Source organism: Artibeus jamaicensis, unplaced genomic scaffold, assembly GCF_021234435.1.
Source record: "Artibeus jamaicensis isolate MK-2021 breed Jamaican fruit bat unplaced genomic scaffold, CSHL_Jam_final contig_484, whole genome shotgun sequence".
NCBI classification, from domain to species: domain Eukaryota; kingdom Metazoa; phylum Chordata; class Mammalia; order Chiroptera; family Phyllostomidae; genus Artibeus; species Artibeus jamaicensis.
The window spans coordinates 12,090,803-12,107,132 of NW_026521859.1; the positions used below are offsets into that span (position 1 = coordinate 12,090,803).

The 16,330-nt window shown below is 51.1% G+C and overlaps 1 protein-coding gene across 12 annotated transcripts in view; it reads left to right on the forward strand.

The window, feature by feature from the left end:
* The window catches only part of TRERF1 (transcriptional regulating factor 1), a 202,754-nt gene that overhangs the window by 53,231 nt on the left and 133,193 nt on the right, over nt 1-16,330 (forward strand). The window lies entirely within an intron of this gene.

Below are 16,330 nucleotides of genomic sequence, written 5' to 3' on the forward strand. Positions count from 1 at the left end.
AGCATACATGCAAAGTGGAACAGTGAAAGGAGAGAGAGAGGGGCATGCCCTTCCAAATTTTTGTAGAGAGACACGCTGGAGCTGTGTTTTGAAGGATGAATGGGATTTTTGTGTATAAAAGGCACCCGTGGGGATGAGGACCAAGGGCATGCCATGGCCGCACTCCCTTCCTTAATATCACAGATTCCCAGGTGATCTGGTCTTCGGTGCAAGTGGTACTTGCCCCATGGTGGTTTTGCACAATGCTTAGGCCTTCTTTACTTTGGGGTTATGGCTGGAGATGGAAGTTAGCACAGGGCTCGTATTTATTGAGTGTTACTTACATTTATCAAATTGGCATACATCATCCACTCGAGAGCACACAGATAGCAAGTGCTGGAGCAGGGACTGAACTCGGAGCTCGGACTGCAGGCCCCCAGATCTTCCCTTACTGGTGCCTCATCACCTGGGAAGTGGCTGGTGCTCACCAGTTTCCCAAAGAGGAGGATTCGGGTTGCAAAGCAGAGTGGCTTCTGACTGGTGGGAATGCTTGTGAAAATATTTTGCTGACTCAGCTCACTTCATTCAGACTCTCTGTTGTTAGCGGAAGGAATGTTCTTGGTGTGGTCATGCTTCTCAGAGGCCCGCCCGCGGCCACCCTTGGCATGTGCTGTTTGACTGGTGTATCGGATGATTGCCACGTGTGTGATTTTTTTGAGGAGCAGGTATTTTCTGACCCATGACCTGCCCAGACAAGCAAGGCACGTTCTGTGCTTGAATGGGTTGTTAATGCATTCCTCATGGGGACAAGCTTTTGAGCTGGCAAAATAGGCTCGATATCCTTCTGTTTGGTGTGGTGAAGTTTTATTGGACAAACGGATGCTGTCCCACGAAATTTAAAAAGAGGAACAAAAGTGAGTGCGTGAGGAACAGTGGCTGGGTGGGGGTGGCAGTTCCTGGGGCAGTGGCAGCAGCCTGGGTGCTGGGGAGTTCAGACCCGTTCTCTGCAGCCATGTCTTGAGCCATGAGGGGCGTGTCAGGTGGGCGGTTCTCTTTCTGGAAGAAGGGTGGATGTTTGCATCTCAGTAAATATTTGGCCACAAGGAAATAATGCCGTAACTCTGGAGTGTATCTCAGTGGTGCCTCTGCTTGTCATTTTGGGCCCCTTCGAGGGGTTGCTGCAGGGGTTTGTGTAGCCAGTGGTGCCTGAGGAAGGCGCCTGAGGCTTGTGGGTCTTGTCACAGCGAGGGGCCGTCCCCACTGCAGGTCCCAGTTGTGTTGCACAGCTAATTTCTGGTGTCCTCTCTGTTGCCTCCTTCTGCCGCCTTCCTCTCCTTCCTTCCCTTCTTTCTCCATTACACTACACTTTTAGTTTGCAAGATTTTTCCCGGGCTGCAGGTCAGTTAATCTTAGAATCTGCTTCTCCAAGAACATCTTGCCCTTTATCTTTATTCTCTGTATTGGCATCTGGGATTCTGCTGCTGATACAATTTGGAAAGCCAGGTGTCTAGAGCATTTCTGCCACGCTCATTGTCTGCAAGGGTGGCCCAGGGGGTTTGCGTGTGAGGGCCACGCCTCCTGCTGCAGGTACCTGTACTGAGGGGTGGGGGCGTCTGGTCAGGGCCTGACCCAGGTACCTGCCCTGTTGCTCTTACTCTGCTTCCAGAATTTGAGTCTTTCTAGTTCTTGGGGGACTCATCATAACTCTCCTTCTTTCATTTCAGCCTGCCGAGGAGAACAACTTGTGTGTTAATAAGTTCCAAGTTATATATACTTCTCTCTCCTACGATACTCATTTCATAGACCAGGGAGCTCAGAGGGGTTGAGTGAAAAGGCCTAGATTTGATTCCAGATCTGATTCTGAAATTCATGATTTTTACTACTACAGTCAAAAATATTTTATTATTCTCCATCATTCCCCCCCCCCTCGTGGGCTGGATACGTTTAGCACTGTGTGAAGTAGTGTAATGTGCATACCTCACTGTTATTCACCTTGAAAGTCCTGCTTTTGGGTGGTCAGGCATCCTGGGCTTTGATGACCGGTCGAACGAGGAGGGTTGAGGGCTCAGACTTGGGTTCCTCATTGCAGTGAAAGTCGGGGTGTGGGGAGCAGCCCCCAGGGGCTTATCTCCCACATCCTGAAGCAGGAGAGGAAAGTCACACATCAGGGCTTCAAAGCACCGAGGCCATTGGTTGTCCTCTTCTTTCTCTTAATCTTTCTTTTTACCCTTCTACTGGGTTTCTGACGGAGTCCTTAGAGGGTGGCTCAGCAGATGAGGACCTGGGCAGTCTGCTTGGGCGGGTCCAGAGCGAGGGGGCTGGGCCTGCGGAGGACTGGACTCGAGCGTGTGTGGGATGGAGAGCTGGATGGCTTGGCCATTGACTGCAGAGGCTGGGGGCTCAGTTGGGTTAGTCCGTGTGTTCAACCCACAGGTTTCAAAGAGAGCACGGGGCTGATTACTGGTGCCTCCAAAGGGGAGCCGTGAGTTACGCTCTGGTAAGGCAGTACATCTCCTTGAGTTGGGAAAATTAATTTGATTCCCCTTTTTCCAGGGTGCCCCATACCTCTGAGAGAGTGGGTACAGGCCTACACATACATTTAATGAAACTCCGGAAGCAACCTTGAAAAGAAATCCAGTGCATTAGGTTGTTGGAAGGAGAGTCCTGCTAGCCTGTCGGTCCCCAAAGCCTCGGAATCACACAGTAAACCCAGAGAGAGTGTTTCATTAGTAACTCCCTTGCTCTGGCCAGATCTCGTTTAAAAAGTCAGGTGTGGCCCCGGCTGGTGGCTCAGTTAGTTGAAGGATTGTCCCATGTACCAAAAGGTCGCAGGTTGGTTTCCCCATCAGGGCACATACCTAGGTCACAGGTTTGATCCCCGGTCAGGGCCCATCCCTGAGTTGTGGGTTCAATCCCTGGTCAGAGCATGTATGGGAGGCAATCAACTAACTGATCAGTGTTTCTTTCTCTCCCTACCCCCCCTTCCTCTCTCTGAAATCAATAAACATATCCACAAGTGAGGAATGAAGAAAAAAAGGTCAAGCGTGAGGAGAAGGGATCAAGGACTCTTGAGTTTGTTGAGACCCAGTGGGCGGAATCCTTGCTGGCATTACCTAGGTGGGGCCAGAGGGTGACTGGCCACACAGCCCTCCGAACTGAAGCCTTTCTTGTAGCTCAGCCGTCTGTCTCCAAACTTGAGAACTTACTACTCCGAAGCTGGTGCTGAAGAACTCCAGCTCCAGGTCCGGCCAACTCATTTAGCCCCAGTCACCCACATCTTGGGTCCCTGGTCATTCATTCTCTGGCTGTCGGGAGGTGGGATGAGATGTTCAGGCTTTGCCTGGCGGGCTGCCCTGTGCAGGGCCGGGTCCTGGGAGTCATACTGTACATTGGGGTAGGCTTTTCGGATCCCTTTGGTCAGCCCACCCCTGATTTTGTGAAGTGGTGGCTGAAGCCCAGAGAGGGGGAGCCACAAGGTCACACAACGCCAGGCAGAGAGCCAGCTCACAGAACCAGCTCTTCGCAGAGGGGTCTTCTGAGGCGCGGCCAGAGACCCCACCACGATGCCAGCCCCACCTGCCCCGCCCATTTTCCGTGAAACCTGTGAGAACTTCATGACTTCATATCAGATAATGCAGTCGGGTACAGTTTGGCTGGTGGTTGCCTAAATTTAAACGGAGTGGGCTGGGGTGGGTGGTAGTGAGGATTGGTTTGGTGCTTTCATTAAAGCACAGTGTGTTGGGGGAAGTTTCGATTTTTATTTTTACTTCACTGAATGAGGGATGAGCACAGAGCTGAGGTTCCCTCCCCACTTTTCTTCCTTTTTTAAATTATTAATTACCTGTACAGTCTCAAGTCGGGACTGGTGGTACATTCATTCCACTTTCAGCCTCAGTATAGACTTAATGTAGGTTGAACTTCGATATTTTGCATTTCCTGATTAAGTACAGTTGCTGGGCAAGCTGCTTAAACATCTATAGACCAATTCTGGTTAGACTTGGGTTTCATTTCCATTTCTGGGTGCTCGTGGGCTGTGTGACCCTGGATATCATTTGTGAACTAAACTTTCCTCCTCCGTAAAATGTTGGTAGGAATACCGACGTTCTAGAATTGCTGCGTATTGGAATTCACCTGTGTGAGGCTCTTGGCATGCTGCGTGGCGCGTGGAGGGCGCTCACGAGCGATTACTGGTTGTCCATCCCCCAGTGTGCCTTCCACGGCTTGCCCCCCACCAGGTTGCAAATGGGTCAGGGGATGAGGTTGAGAGGAGGGGCAAGGGGGTGGCATGGAGGCTTGTGCGCTTGTGCTCGGGGTGTCTGTGCATGAGGGGGCGGGGTTTGTGGGGGGGTCTGGCTTGACTCTTTGAGGGGTGTGAGGAAAGTGTCAGGGGCCTGAGCCCCTGGACTTCCGCCGCAGCAGAATGTCTTCCTGGGGGTTTACCTCACTGATTTTTTGCAGTTTGGCTTTGCAGCCTGTGAAAATCCCAATTTAAAAATATGGTCCATTTATTGTTTTTCTGATTATTATAAGAGCAACATGCGAGAGAAAACTTGAAGCATACAGAGAAGAAAATAAAAGTCATCCATAATCCCACTCTTCTGGAAGAAACCAATGTGAGGATTTTGAAGTCTTTTTTTTTTGCATGTATACATAGGATGTGCTTGCCTGCTTGTTCATTTTCATAAAACTGGAATCATACTGCACATATTATTATGTAAAGTGCTTTCAAAACAATATTCTGCTAGAATCTCCTAGTTGTAAGCTGTTCTTTACATGGCTTTGGGCGGTGGCACAACATTCTGTTAGTGCGGATGTTCCCGAGCTCATTCAGCCAGCCCCCTGTTTTTCATCATCGACATTGCTTGCTGTTTCGTTTGTCCCTTCATCCCTGCTGCAGTGAAGTCTGGAGTGCAGGCTGAATAGTTGCATCACCGTTTTAGGAAAGCAGTTCCCTGGTGAGGCATGCTGAACCAAGCGGTTTCATCAGTTTCAAGTTTCTTCGTGCCTTGCACGCTCCCTAGGTCTTTGGGCTGTAAGTGTATTTCCCATCCGGGTGAGCACTGGGCCTCTCCTGCATTCATTTCCTCCTCGTTCTTCCCCCTGCAACCACCCGTCCCCCAGGAAGTCTTAGTTGTCAGGGGTGACAGTACCCTGAGAATTTGTGGCTACCACGGAGACTCTGGTTGGAGCCTTGACAGTGTCATTCCCTAGCAGAATGGTCCTGAAAAAAGTTTGTGCTTTTTGACACTGTTTCCTTATACGGAAAACAAGGGGAACATCTTTCTGACCAGATGGGTGAGGGCGAAGTACAATCACGGCCTCTGGTGTGCTTCGTAACCTGAAATACCGTGAAAATGTTAGTTGTTAGCGCCCATGGCCCTCAACCTGGAGGAGCAGAACCTTGAGGTCCTGTGCTGTAGCTGGCTCACGGCAGCTCATGGGAGTTGACTGTGCACGTCTCCTCCCAGCTCCCCGTCCACTGGCCCTCACGTTGGTAGCTTGAGCTTGGCTCTAGAGAGTATTTACACCCTGGAAAGTGACGTGCGCTGAAATCAAGACTTTTTTTTTGAGAGCTGGTCGTTCAGCATTTACCAGCACTTGGCAGCCCTGGTCTCCAGTGTGCTTATTTGACATTTGATATTTGTTGTTTGAATTTGAGTTTGTAGTTCTTCTTTCGCATAGAGACATGCCTCAGAGACACTGTGGGTTCGGTTCCAGACCACGGCAGTGAAGTGAGTATCACAATAAAGTGAGCCATAATCCTTTTGCTGGTGGAGGATCTTGTCCTCAGTTTATAAAAAATACAGCGTCTGTTAAGTGCAGCAAAGCAAAGCACAATGAAATGAGGTATGCCTGTATTAAGGTCTCATTTTCCCCAGCGGAACTTATAAGCTCTTGAGGGCAGGAATTAGATATTTTAAGACTCTAAATTGCTTGGATGATGGCTGTGATAGGGACTCGCACAGCAGCATTTACACACACAAGCTCATGGCTTTAAACTACGGGAAAACGTTTTTCATTGGGACTTTAGCTGTGAAGGATCCATAGCATCTGCTTGGGACCATGGCCCAGTCCTCTCTTAATGATCCTTTATAGATGGGTATTTCATACACAGAATCTTAGTTATTTAGCCTAAAAACTGCCCAGGGTACAATAAAGAGTCTTTATTTCCCTGCATTCCCATCAGTGACTATAATAATCATGGTTAACAAGTAATAGCCAACGTTTATTGATTGTTTGCTGTGTGCCAGGTATATTCTAAATGCTGTTACAATAATTTTCTTGTTTAATCCTCACTCCTGTCACATAAAGAACACATTAATATTACCCTTGTTTTAGAAATGAGGAAAATGTAAAACTTAAGCGACGTTAAATAACCTGGCAATAGTTGAGGAAGATTCGGCCCTTCATCCACTCACTCGGCATCTGACTCCTGCACTGGCTGCCAGGATGAGCAAAACCAGCCCCTGCCCTCGTGGGACATTTCTGCTAATGAGCAGGGCAGACAACAAAGAAACATATACACATATGCCGCCGTGCAGGGTGTCGCCAGGGCCTGGGGAGAAAATCGGTCAGGAAGGAGGTAGAGACTGACAGGCAGGGCTGGGGTTTGGCCCCGTACGCTCCAACCCTGGCTGAGCACCCTGTGCACGGTAGCCCCTCGCCACATTTTTATTGGCTGGATGATTGGGAACAAAGTCTTAGTTGTGGGGATGACACAGGAAGGCACAGTGAGAACTGGAAAGCTCAAATTGGGTCAGTGCACACAGGACCCTCCAGTGTACTGCTGTGCGTGCTGAGGGTCCCCTAGTGTGCTGGGCAGGTGGGGCGGGAGGAAGGGCTGAGCAGAGAAGGTGGGAAAAGAGAAGGAGCTCTTTGGCGGTCTGGGGGCTGGAACGGTTCCACAGCTTTAGAATTAGAGCACCCCAGGGTGTAGCACCTCAGAGGTCAAGGTTTTCATGCCACACAGGGACAGAGGGAGACCCCAAGAGCAGGATGACCCCTAGGCCATCCTGTGTTCACTGGGGGTGGAGCCCAGTTTTCCACGCCTAGTCCTGTGCCTTGCACAGCACCGTCTCCCAGATTTTATATTTTAATCCCCAGCTGGGGAATAGTGGCAGATGGGTGCAGTGAGTCAGTTTAGGGATCTGTGGAAGGGCAACTCCTAACTTATGGTATTCAGGGGCCAGAGTGGGTTATGAGGACAGGCTATTCTACCCCCAACCCCCACAAATGTACTTCTAGAAGTTGGGACCTTCTCCTGTAAAGTATTTCAAGGTCACCCTCCACACCCCCACACATTATGACCAGCCAGCATCCAGTACAGCTGGGCCCATGGGCTGAGTGTCCCAGCTGTGTTCATTTGATGTGCGTTACTTCCTCCGCCGTAACCCCAGGTGGGGGGGGGTCGGGGGGAGAGCCAAATGGCCTCTGGTGTCCCTTTTTGTCTGACCTTTATTCTAAGCTGGCGATTAGACAAGGTCCCACGCACAAAGCATTTAGGTCTTTCAGTTTCTGTTCCCAGTGGCCATTGCTCCCTGGAGCGCAGCGTTTGGGGAAGGGCTCAGGGCTGGAAGGTGTGTCTCCTTCTGGGAATTTCTTGGTCTGTGGGTGCTGAGTATTTTCCGGCCTGGTTCCCAGTTCTAAGCCACCTGGTATTCGCTAGTGGTTAGGTGGCCATTGCCCACACAGGACGTCCCCGCAAAGAGAAGCTCGCCCACAAACGTTTTCCTAGCACACCCACTGTCGACCGGAGGGGTAAAATTTTGGGTGTACTTTCCTGATGGTCGGGCGGGTGTGATTTCGTGTCTCGGAACGGTGTGGTCTTCGTCCCAGTGCCCCACGGCCTCCCACTGAAACCTTACAGTGATACCAGAGCAGACGCCTGGGCTGCAGAACTGAACAGTGATGCGGCGCCGAGGCAACAGGAAGTGGGGAAGCGAGCAGAACAAAGCTGAGACGTGTGCTCAGAACGCCGTTGACCTTTTTTGTCTTTTTTAAAATCATATAGTTCTCTTAAATGGTTGAGGTAGAAGTTCATGTTTGTTTTAAAAGGTTCAGCCCCTTAAGAGGCCTGTGGAGAGAGCCTGCGTGGTGGCTGCGACCAGTTTAGGGAAGAGGCAGACCCCCCTCCCCCGTGCTTGGCGGAGGTATGCAAATTCATGTCTGCGAGTGTTCTCGCCGCGTTCGAGCCTTTCTCTCCACTTTTCTTTGCTAAGAGCTGGGGAAAGTTATTTAAATTGCTCCTCTTTTAGGTCTTGCTTTGAAGGACTCCATTTAGCTCTTGTACTGAGTCGTGGGGAAAGTGGAATTCTGCCCCCACACTTTCTCTGCCTCTGCCGTCGCTTCTCATTTCCTACCAGTGACTTACAAAGGAGAGAGGGCAGATTCAGTCATTAGTGTCTGGCATTTCGAGTGCCAACGTATGTGGACTTCAACGAACCCCCGGCACAGCCTTGCAAGGACTGTCACTCTAAGATGCCTCCCTCCCCCAGGGACAGCACAGGCGCATGTCACACATTCAGGGTCATATTTCACATGGAATGGGGGTTGGGGGTCGATGGCTAGCAGGAAGGTGAGAGGGATTGTTAGTTTAGACAAACAGCTCTTCATGTGAAGAACAAATATGGTCCTGAGGATCGAAGCTGCCAGTCGTGGTCCCTGTTTGTATATTGTAAGCAGATGAAGTTGGAAGGGAAGATATTATAATTGGTGATGGCGGGATAATAGTAATAATGAAATGATGGAAGCAGGAATGGTAAGCCGGCACTTACTGGATACACTCTTGGAGTCCAAAGGCTGGGTGCTAGGTCACAGGTGTGATCTTATTGAATACTGAGGGGACTCCATTGACCAGACGGGCAGCAGAGGCCTGCCACAATAAGCTCAGTGACCCGGAATGATGGTGCAGGTGTCTTGGCTGTTAGTGCACTTGTGCCACAACTTGAGTCCCTTCGTCACCTTCTGTGTTCACTGGCACTTGTTTCTGAGATGGCTGGGTTTGGGGTGTGGTCTGTGGCCTAGCAATAGAATGTCTCTCTGGGGGAAGCTCACTGGACCAGGGGACGTCCCGACCTTGACTCCACTAGCTTTGCTGATGTACAGGCAGCCTCATCACTGAGACACAGGTGCACCTCGCCACCTGCCGCAGCCTTGCAGATCTGTGACGACTGTATTCCACTGGAAATGCACCAGGACGGACTATTTCAAGGAAAAGCTAGTTTTGTTTTGCTTTTAGAGACACTTTCCTCATTTCTGTTTTATGTCTGTGGCATTTTGGCTTTGCCATGATCAGATCATACGCAAGGCCTGCTCTGAGTGTTTGAGTTCAAGTCTTTTCTCCTATGAGGCTGGCACGCATGACTTGGGCACTTTCCTACCTTCTTGCGGTTAATGTCCATTTTGTTTGTTTCTTTAATCTTGTTAGGCTACAGGGATGGAGAGTACAGTGAGCTGGATGGTCAGCCAATTTAGCAAACTTGTACACAGTGAGCAGAATGAATAGGGCATGAGACTTAAACAGTTTTAAATAAACCTGAGCAGGTTGGTCTCCAAGGGGAATTTGGCATTTGTGGGGCAACTTGGGGCATTCTAAACACCTTGCTAGTGGAGTCCTACCTTCTGAAGAGCCCAAGCACAGGCATCTCTTACTCTGGCGATGCCACCAAGCTATCGATGGTCGATGGTGGTGACAGCGGGCATTTTTCAAGTGGATGTAAGACAGAGCTTCCAGGCAAATCTCTCGGCAGGCTGGTTTTCAGCTCTTTATGGCTCACACTTGCAGAAAGGTGGTTTTGCATGATTGGAACCCGTCCCACTTGAATGTGGTCAGTGGCCACAGTGCAGCCCTGATGGGAGGCCACCTGGCCCCAAGCCCGAGGCCACATCGGTGGACCCAGCCCCCGTGGCTCCCGTTCCTCCGCCCTCACATCAGGGTTGGGCACCTTCTAACTGATGGATGCAGATGAAAAACCATTCTAAACTTACGGTCCAGTTTCATTTTAATATTTCCCATCCTGTTCCAATACAACCTTCATAAAGTTGCCTTTTAAAAAAACTCCAAAATGGAATCAAAGACGAGATGGTTGACAGCATTTTTCTGAGTTCGGCCCAGGTGCCGTCATCTACCAGTTGCTTTTCGAGCCCCGAGAGCAAGACGGCTCCCTGGGGGAAGCCTGCAAGCTGCAGTGTGCCGTCTTGGTCTGTTGATTATAAAATTCTTGTGGGAAATGTGGCCTGGAATATGGACATATGAACGGGCCTTTTTTTTTTTTTTTTTTTAACTAAAAGGTGGTTCTCTATCTTTGTTTGATTATTTAAGTTCTGTGAGGGGTTCAGTGTTCAGCGCTGGGGAGGGATTGCCTCCTCCTCTTGCCCGTGAATAGGGAGAGTGAATTTGAAAAGTTTTCAAATTAATAGTGTTTGCGGCTTAGAAACCCACCTTGTCATTAACCACAGTGAATGCCAGCCTGAAACGTGTTCTTGTGCCAGAGTAAACCACAAGGTTGTGGAAAAACGTAGAGGAAATAGAGGGTAAGTTAGAAGTAAAAGGTGAAGACGGGTGGGTGGGGGGCGTGTGGAAGTGGGGTGCAGGGAGGGAGGGGAAGGACGGCAGAACCGGGTTAGGTGCTCTCCGCCTGTAGGCGGGTTTGGACCTTGCTGGTGAGAGAAGGTTAACAGTGTGCTAACTAAATATTGGTGTTCTGATTTTTGCATTTCCTCAGATTTGTATTTTGAAATTCAGAGGAAAAGTACCGTGAAGGAAAATTACGTTTGTCAGAGTGGATTTGTCTCCTTCCACCCACCTTCATCAAGTTAGACCTGATTTCATCCAGGACAGTGGTTCTCAGCTGGGGGTGGTTTTGTCCCCCGGGGACATTGGCAATGTCTGGGGACAGTGCAGGTTGTCACCACTGTTTGGGGGCCGTGTTACTGGCAACTGATGGGTAGAGGCCTAGGCCATTGCTAAATATCCTCCCCTGCACAGGACAAGCCCACCACAGAGAATTACTGGCCCAGAGTGTCCTCAGTGCCGAGGCTGAGAAGCCTTGGTCTCCGGGCGTGGTTGCTGTTCCTTGCCGACCGGGCGGAACGCTGTCCTTCCCGCCCTGCTGTGGGAAGTACATACTTCTGCTGAAGTGGGACCTCTAGGTCCGGAAAGCTTACTGCTCCAGAGATCCGAGAAGGCCCTGGAGCTGGCACCCTGGCCCAGCTGTCGCAGTTGTGCAGCTCAGAGTCGCAGCTCACCCGTTCCTGCTGCTCCATGGACCCGCCTGTGCCCAGTGTGAATCCTCTAACTTGGTGTGTTTTGCCTCCGCCCGTACAGAATGCTGTACTTTTCATTTTTCTTGCTTTTCTATTCAAACCAACCGTCTTAAGGCTGTTTGGACGAGACATTGGTCCTCTTTGGGGAATCTGCTTTTTGCTGCCCTCAAACAGGTTAGTGATCAGGATGATGGGTTCTACCACTTGGGATGTATGTCCATGGTGCCTCCCTTCCCCAGGAGTTAAAAACATGAACTATTTAATAAACCGTGGACTTACCACCAGTCAGCTATAAAACACAGGCCTCTTTCAGGCCACTTTTTGACAAGTTTCAGGTAAGAGTGATAGCATATTAAATTATTAGGCAGTTTTATGTCTTTGCATGGATGATTTACCCTTTGATGAATAAATATTGCTGTAGCCCAATTTAGAACTTGACAAATGCTGATTTACAACTTAAAGTGTACATAAGGGCTACTTTGTGATGAAGTGGAGTGGGAGTGGGGTAGGTTTAAAAGTGATGGCAGTGGCACCTTTGGGTCACATGCCATTAAAATACTGCTGCGGGCAGAGCTGCAGGGAAGGCTCTCCATGCCGCTGGGAGTGCCAGCCACTCCCAATGGGAATGAGTGTCTGGGTCGCTTTGTCACGCACGGTCCCACCTGACAGTGCTTTGAGGCCCTGTTAACAGCAGGGGTGCCTGAGCCCCAGCAGCTGATCTGCTGTGCATGTTTAGGGGACCCCGCTTGCCTGCATTTGGGACTTCAGGGTGGCGGTGGTCCAGGGTTAGTGATTGCATGTTTTTCAGATAAGGCGGGCAGTTTTGAGGATGAATACTTTCAAAATCTAACTGAGGAGGGAAAGCTTGGTGAGTTTCTTTTGTGTTCTGGGTGTGGTGTGGTGATCATCCTACTTTTGCATCAGAAAAAAAAAAGACTAAAAAACCTGGGGGTTTGAACTGAGAATCATGGATACTTATAGAAGCAGAGAATGTATAATGGAAAGTGACCTGTCACACCTGGTTCACGCACACAGGCAGAGCGGTGGAGAGCCAGATCAGCCGCAGTCTTTCCTACTGATTGGTTGAATAGTTAACGTGTGCGTGTGGTGTAGAAGTTGGGAGTTAACAAAGAGTCTAAAGTGGTGTATAGTAACTCTCCCTCCCCTTCCCGCCCCTGGTCTCCCAGCTGCCTTCCCTAAGGGTAACCAGTTATTAGCTTTTTGGTTATCTTTTCCAAAGGAAATCTGTGCGTCTAAATGCACATATGAACACACACCATTTCGACACCTGCCAGCACACCGTTCAGGTTGTGCTGCGCCTCACGCGCACCGCCTAACGGTGTCCAGGGAAAATGCTTCCGTACTGTGACGTGGAGGACACCCGCACTGCCCTCCGCAGCTGCATGGCGTTCCGCCGTATGGGTGAACCGTGACTTCTTAAAGCGGTGCCTTCACACTGGCTGTGGAGGCTGGCTCCAGTTTTCTGTCATCACAAATCGCACTGCCGTGAGTGTCACTGTATACATGCCATTTGGCACATGTGGGAGTGTGTCTGCAGAGTAAATTCCTAGAAGGGGAATTGCTGGTACAGCAGATACACAGCTGTGATCCTTTAAGGAGGTTGTAGCGACTCTCGCCGACACCCGCAGTGACTGAGACGGCTTCGCCGACACAGCGAGTCGTCAGGCTTCTTGGTCTTTGCCAGCCTGATAGATGAAAGTTGGTATCTCAGTTAGTTTTCATTTGCATTTCTTTCATGAGTGCGGTTGAGCATTTTTTCCACAAGATCCACTTGTATTAACTTTCCTTTCGGCTCATATTCTGTGCCCGTGTTTCTGTCAGGTTGTCTCTTTCACGGTCCTCTCAGTCCGGGTCTCTGGGGCCCGTTTCCAGGTTTGGTGTCGCTCACTCCTGGGGACAGACTGTGTACCGAGGCCCCGGAGAGTGTGGTGAGTGGACAGTGCTGTTCGGGAGAGTGGTCCATTTCCTTGGGTGGCCGTCGCTGCCTCTGAGGCTGTGGAGCCCCCAAGCCTGGTGGTCTCTCTCTGGTCTCTCCCCTGCAGGTTCCTCCAGAGGTGGCAGCACTTGGAGCGAGTGCCCACTGGTGTGTCGAGCACATGGGGATGGATTGGTTTGGGGGGGACATGAATGAGACTGAGGAAGCCAAGGTCGGGAGGAGGGGCTGACCGTGGACACCCGCGGTGCCGAGTATTTGCATTTAGGCAGATTCTCGGGACAGAGGCATGGCAGCTACACTGGGAAATTTGAAATACCCGATGACTGCGAAGTCAGGCAGAATAGGGTGGTTGTTTTTAAGCAGCGTGTCAGTTACGTTTTCAGTGTTGTGTAGGATGTGTTTTCCCCCGTCCCTTGGACACCTCTCCACAGAAGGCTGTCCCGCCACACGGCAGGGCCTCGCAACCGAGATCAAGCCCCTCATCTTGCCCTGCCTCCGCGGTGTGTCTGCAGACCCGTTTTTTGCTTGTCACACTCGGGGTGGAAAGGGAGGGGAGGACCCCTGGCATGGAGGGGGTAGAGGCCAGATGCTGCCAGACACGCTGCGTCGTCCAGTGCTGCCCACAGCGGAGAATGTGAGCCCGAAATGCCCGCAGTGTCAGGACATGAAACACCCTCACACGAAGGAGGGGGTCCGCTGTTCACCTGCAAACGAAACACAGCGGACCTGCTCTTCCCTTCCGGTTCCAGACGGTTCGGACCCTCCGTAGTGGCACGTTGGGACTCCCTGCCTCATGACGTTGAGACAGACCTGACCTGCAAAGGTGTGGAGGTTGAGGAACCACACTTTGGAAATATACCTAGCGCACTGTTTAAAAATCAGTCTGTCCCATGTCCTCTGAGTTTTCAGACAGCCCGCGGGCTTCGCTGGGAGCTGAGTCCTGGTGGCACTGCCACTTGGCCCTCCTTGCCGCTTTCACTCTCTCCGTGGATACGCCAGGTACAGACAGGGTAGAGGTTTTTAACCCGAGACTCTGAAAGGAGTGAGTCATCAGTGCCAGCAGGGTGACATTTTCAGGCCATCAGGCTCTCAGCACAGTGGGGGAGCAGCGCTCTGACCCTACTGGGCTCTGTCTGAGCTGGCACTCCAGTTTCCTCAGCCCTCAGGATGCTTGTTGCCAGGTGGCCTTCAGCCCCAGAAGTTCAGAGGAACCGACAGAAATGCCCTAGGATTTTCCCCTTTGTTTTCAGGGGAGGTGGCTAGAGTGCGTGTTGGGGACCCAGACTGCCCACTTGAAACCTGTATCCCTTACGTAAACATGGCTTTGGGTGGGCCTCAGTTGCCTCAGCTGTAAGCAGGGTGTGCTAGTAGTCTCATGATGAAGATTAACTGAGTTAGTGTATGGAAAGGACTTAGCACAGTACCTGTAAAGGTTAGCTATTATTATTATTATTATTATTAAAACAACACCACTACTACTACTGCTGTTACTGTTATTGGCATCAGCCTTTGGAAGTCCTTGCCCCTCTGCGGCAATTCTGTGGGAACCCTTTGCCGAGGTGAGCCGGCGCACCCGATTCCGGGGGCCTGTGGTGGCTTCCCTAAGTCTGAGTGCACACAGGTGCCCTCCCTAGGCCTGGGGTGGGCTCTACTTCTCCCGGAGGCTCCAGGGGCCGGTGCTGAGCCGCAGTGCGCTCTGCCCCATCTCCGCCCACCACGCCGACCTCCTCCATTCTAACCAGGCCGGTGCGGGCCTGCCTCTCTGAGATGGGGCTCCTCCTCATTCCTCTCCTCTGAATTTCGTTCCCACAGCCACTTGTCCATTTCCCACCACATCACTTGGTGTGACTGCCTTGGAAAAGCTCAAGTTGGAAACTGGGGGGCTGTGTCTGGGCTGTGGCCACCCTCCCTTGTAGGAGGTCAGGCCAGGCCAGCGGGCTCCCTGCTGTTCGTCTTCAAGGTGCTTTCAGCCACAGTCACCAACAATGTACCAAAAAGTCATTCGGTGAAGACAACTTTTAATTTTATTTTCATTCACCTTGGAGGTTCATATTCAGATAGTTTTGGGTTATTTAATGGCTGGGGATCACAGGGTTTTGTGCCTGGGTGGGTGGTTCAGTGTGAGTGCTTCACTCAGCGCCCTGTTTTACGAAGTCACTAAATACACAGAAGTCTGTAGGATGGGCTGAGGTGATGGAGGGAAAGGGGCAGATGAACGCTGTCCGAGGTGGGAAGCATAGCCTTGACATCTGGTGCTTTCTCTCGGTGTGAAGAGATGCAGCCCCAGCCCTCATAGAGCCCCCAGTCTGATGGAGGAGGCATAGGATCCGTTCCCAGTCTGATGGGGAGAGACAAACTCTGCCCATTCACTCTGACGGAGGAGACCTGAGTCTTGCTTTCTGACCCAGTTTGATGATGTGTGTGCAGACAGAACCCTCAGGGATGTGATGGGATGGAGCAGTTCTGAACACCATCACTTTCTTTCTCCTCCGTGTTGGAAGGAGGGGAGGTAGGAGATACGGGTGGCCCGGCAGGAGCCGATTCAGCAGTGCCCTTTGATTCCCTGGTAGCCGCAGCTTTGGGTGGCCGAGCCCCACCCTGCAACAGTGTGGAGGTTGTGCTATCTTTAGTGGCTACCCTGCGTAATCTTCAGAGGACGTTGGTGACGTGGCTGCTTCCTGGGCTGGACCTTTCTCCCTAGAGAGCTGTGCCTTGGCAGGGGAGAATTTGGTGTGGGGCAGAGCAGGCAGTGGGGAGGGGTTGGGGCTGCTGACTTTTGGCTGCTGTTCCTTGACTTTTCCCAAATCAACGGGTGAGACTCTTAGACCCTTTGGGCAGTTTGTCTCAGGGTCAGAAAATAAGAATATCGTAGAAAAGGACCTTAGACATCATCTAGTCTTATCTTCCCATTTTGCAGAGGAGGCTGTGGAGACCCACAGAAGGGAAGTGTTTTTCTCACTGCTCCTTAGAGGTTGTGCTGGGTCTGGCTTCTGGATGTGGTCCCCTAGCGCAGGTGGCCTGGTAACAACGGGATCAGGGTGGTTCTGGTAAATCCTGTGTCCCAATAGCTACTCCCTGGCTCAGAGCCCACAGGCTGCCACCCCACTGGGAGTTCCACCAAAGGCCTTG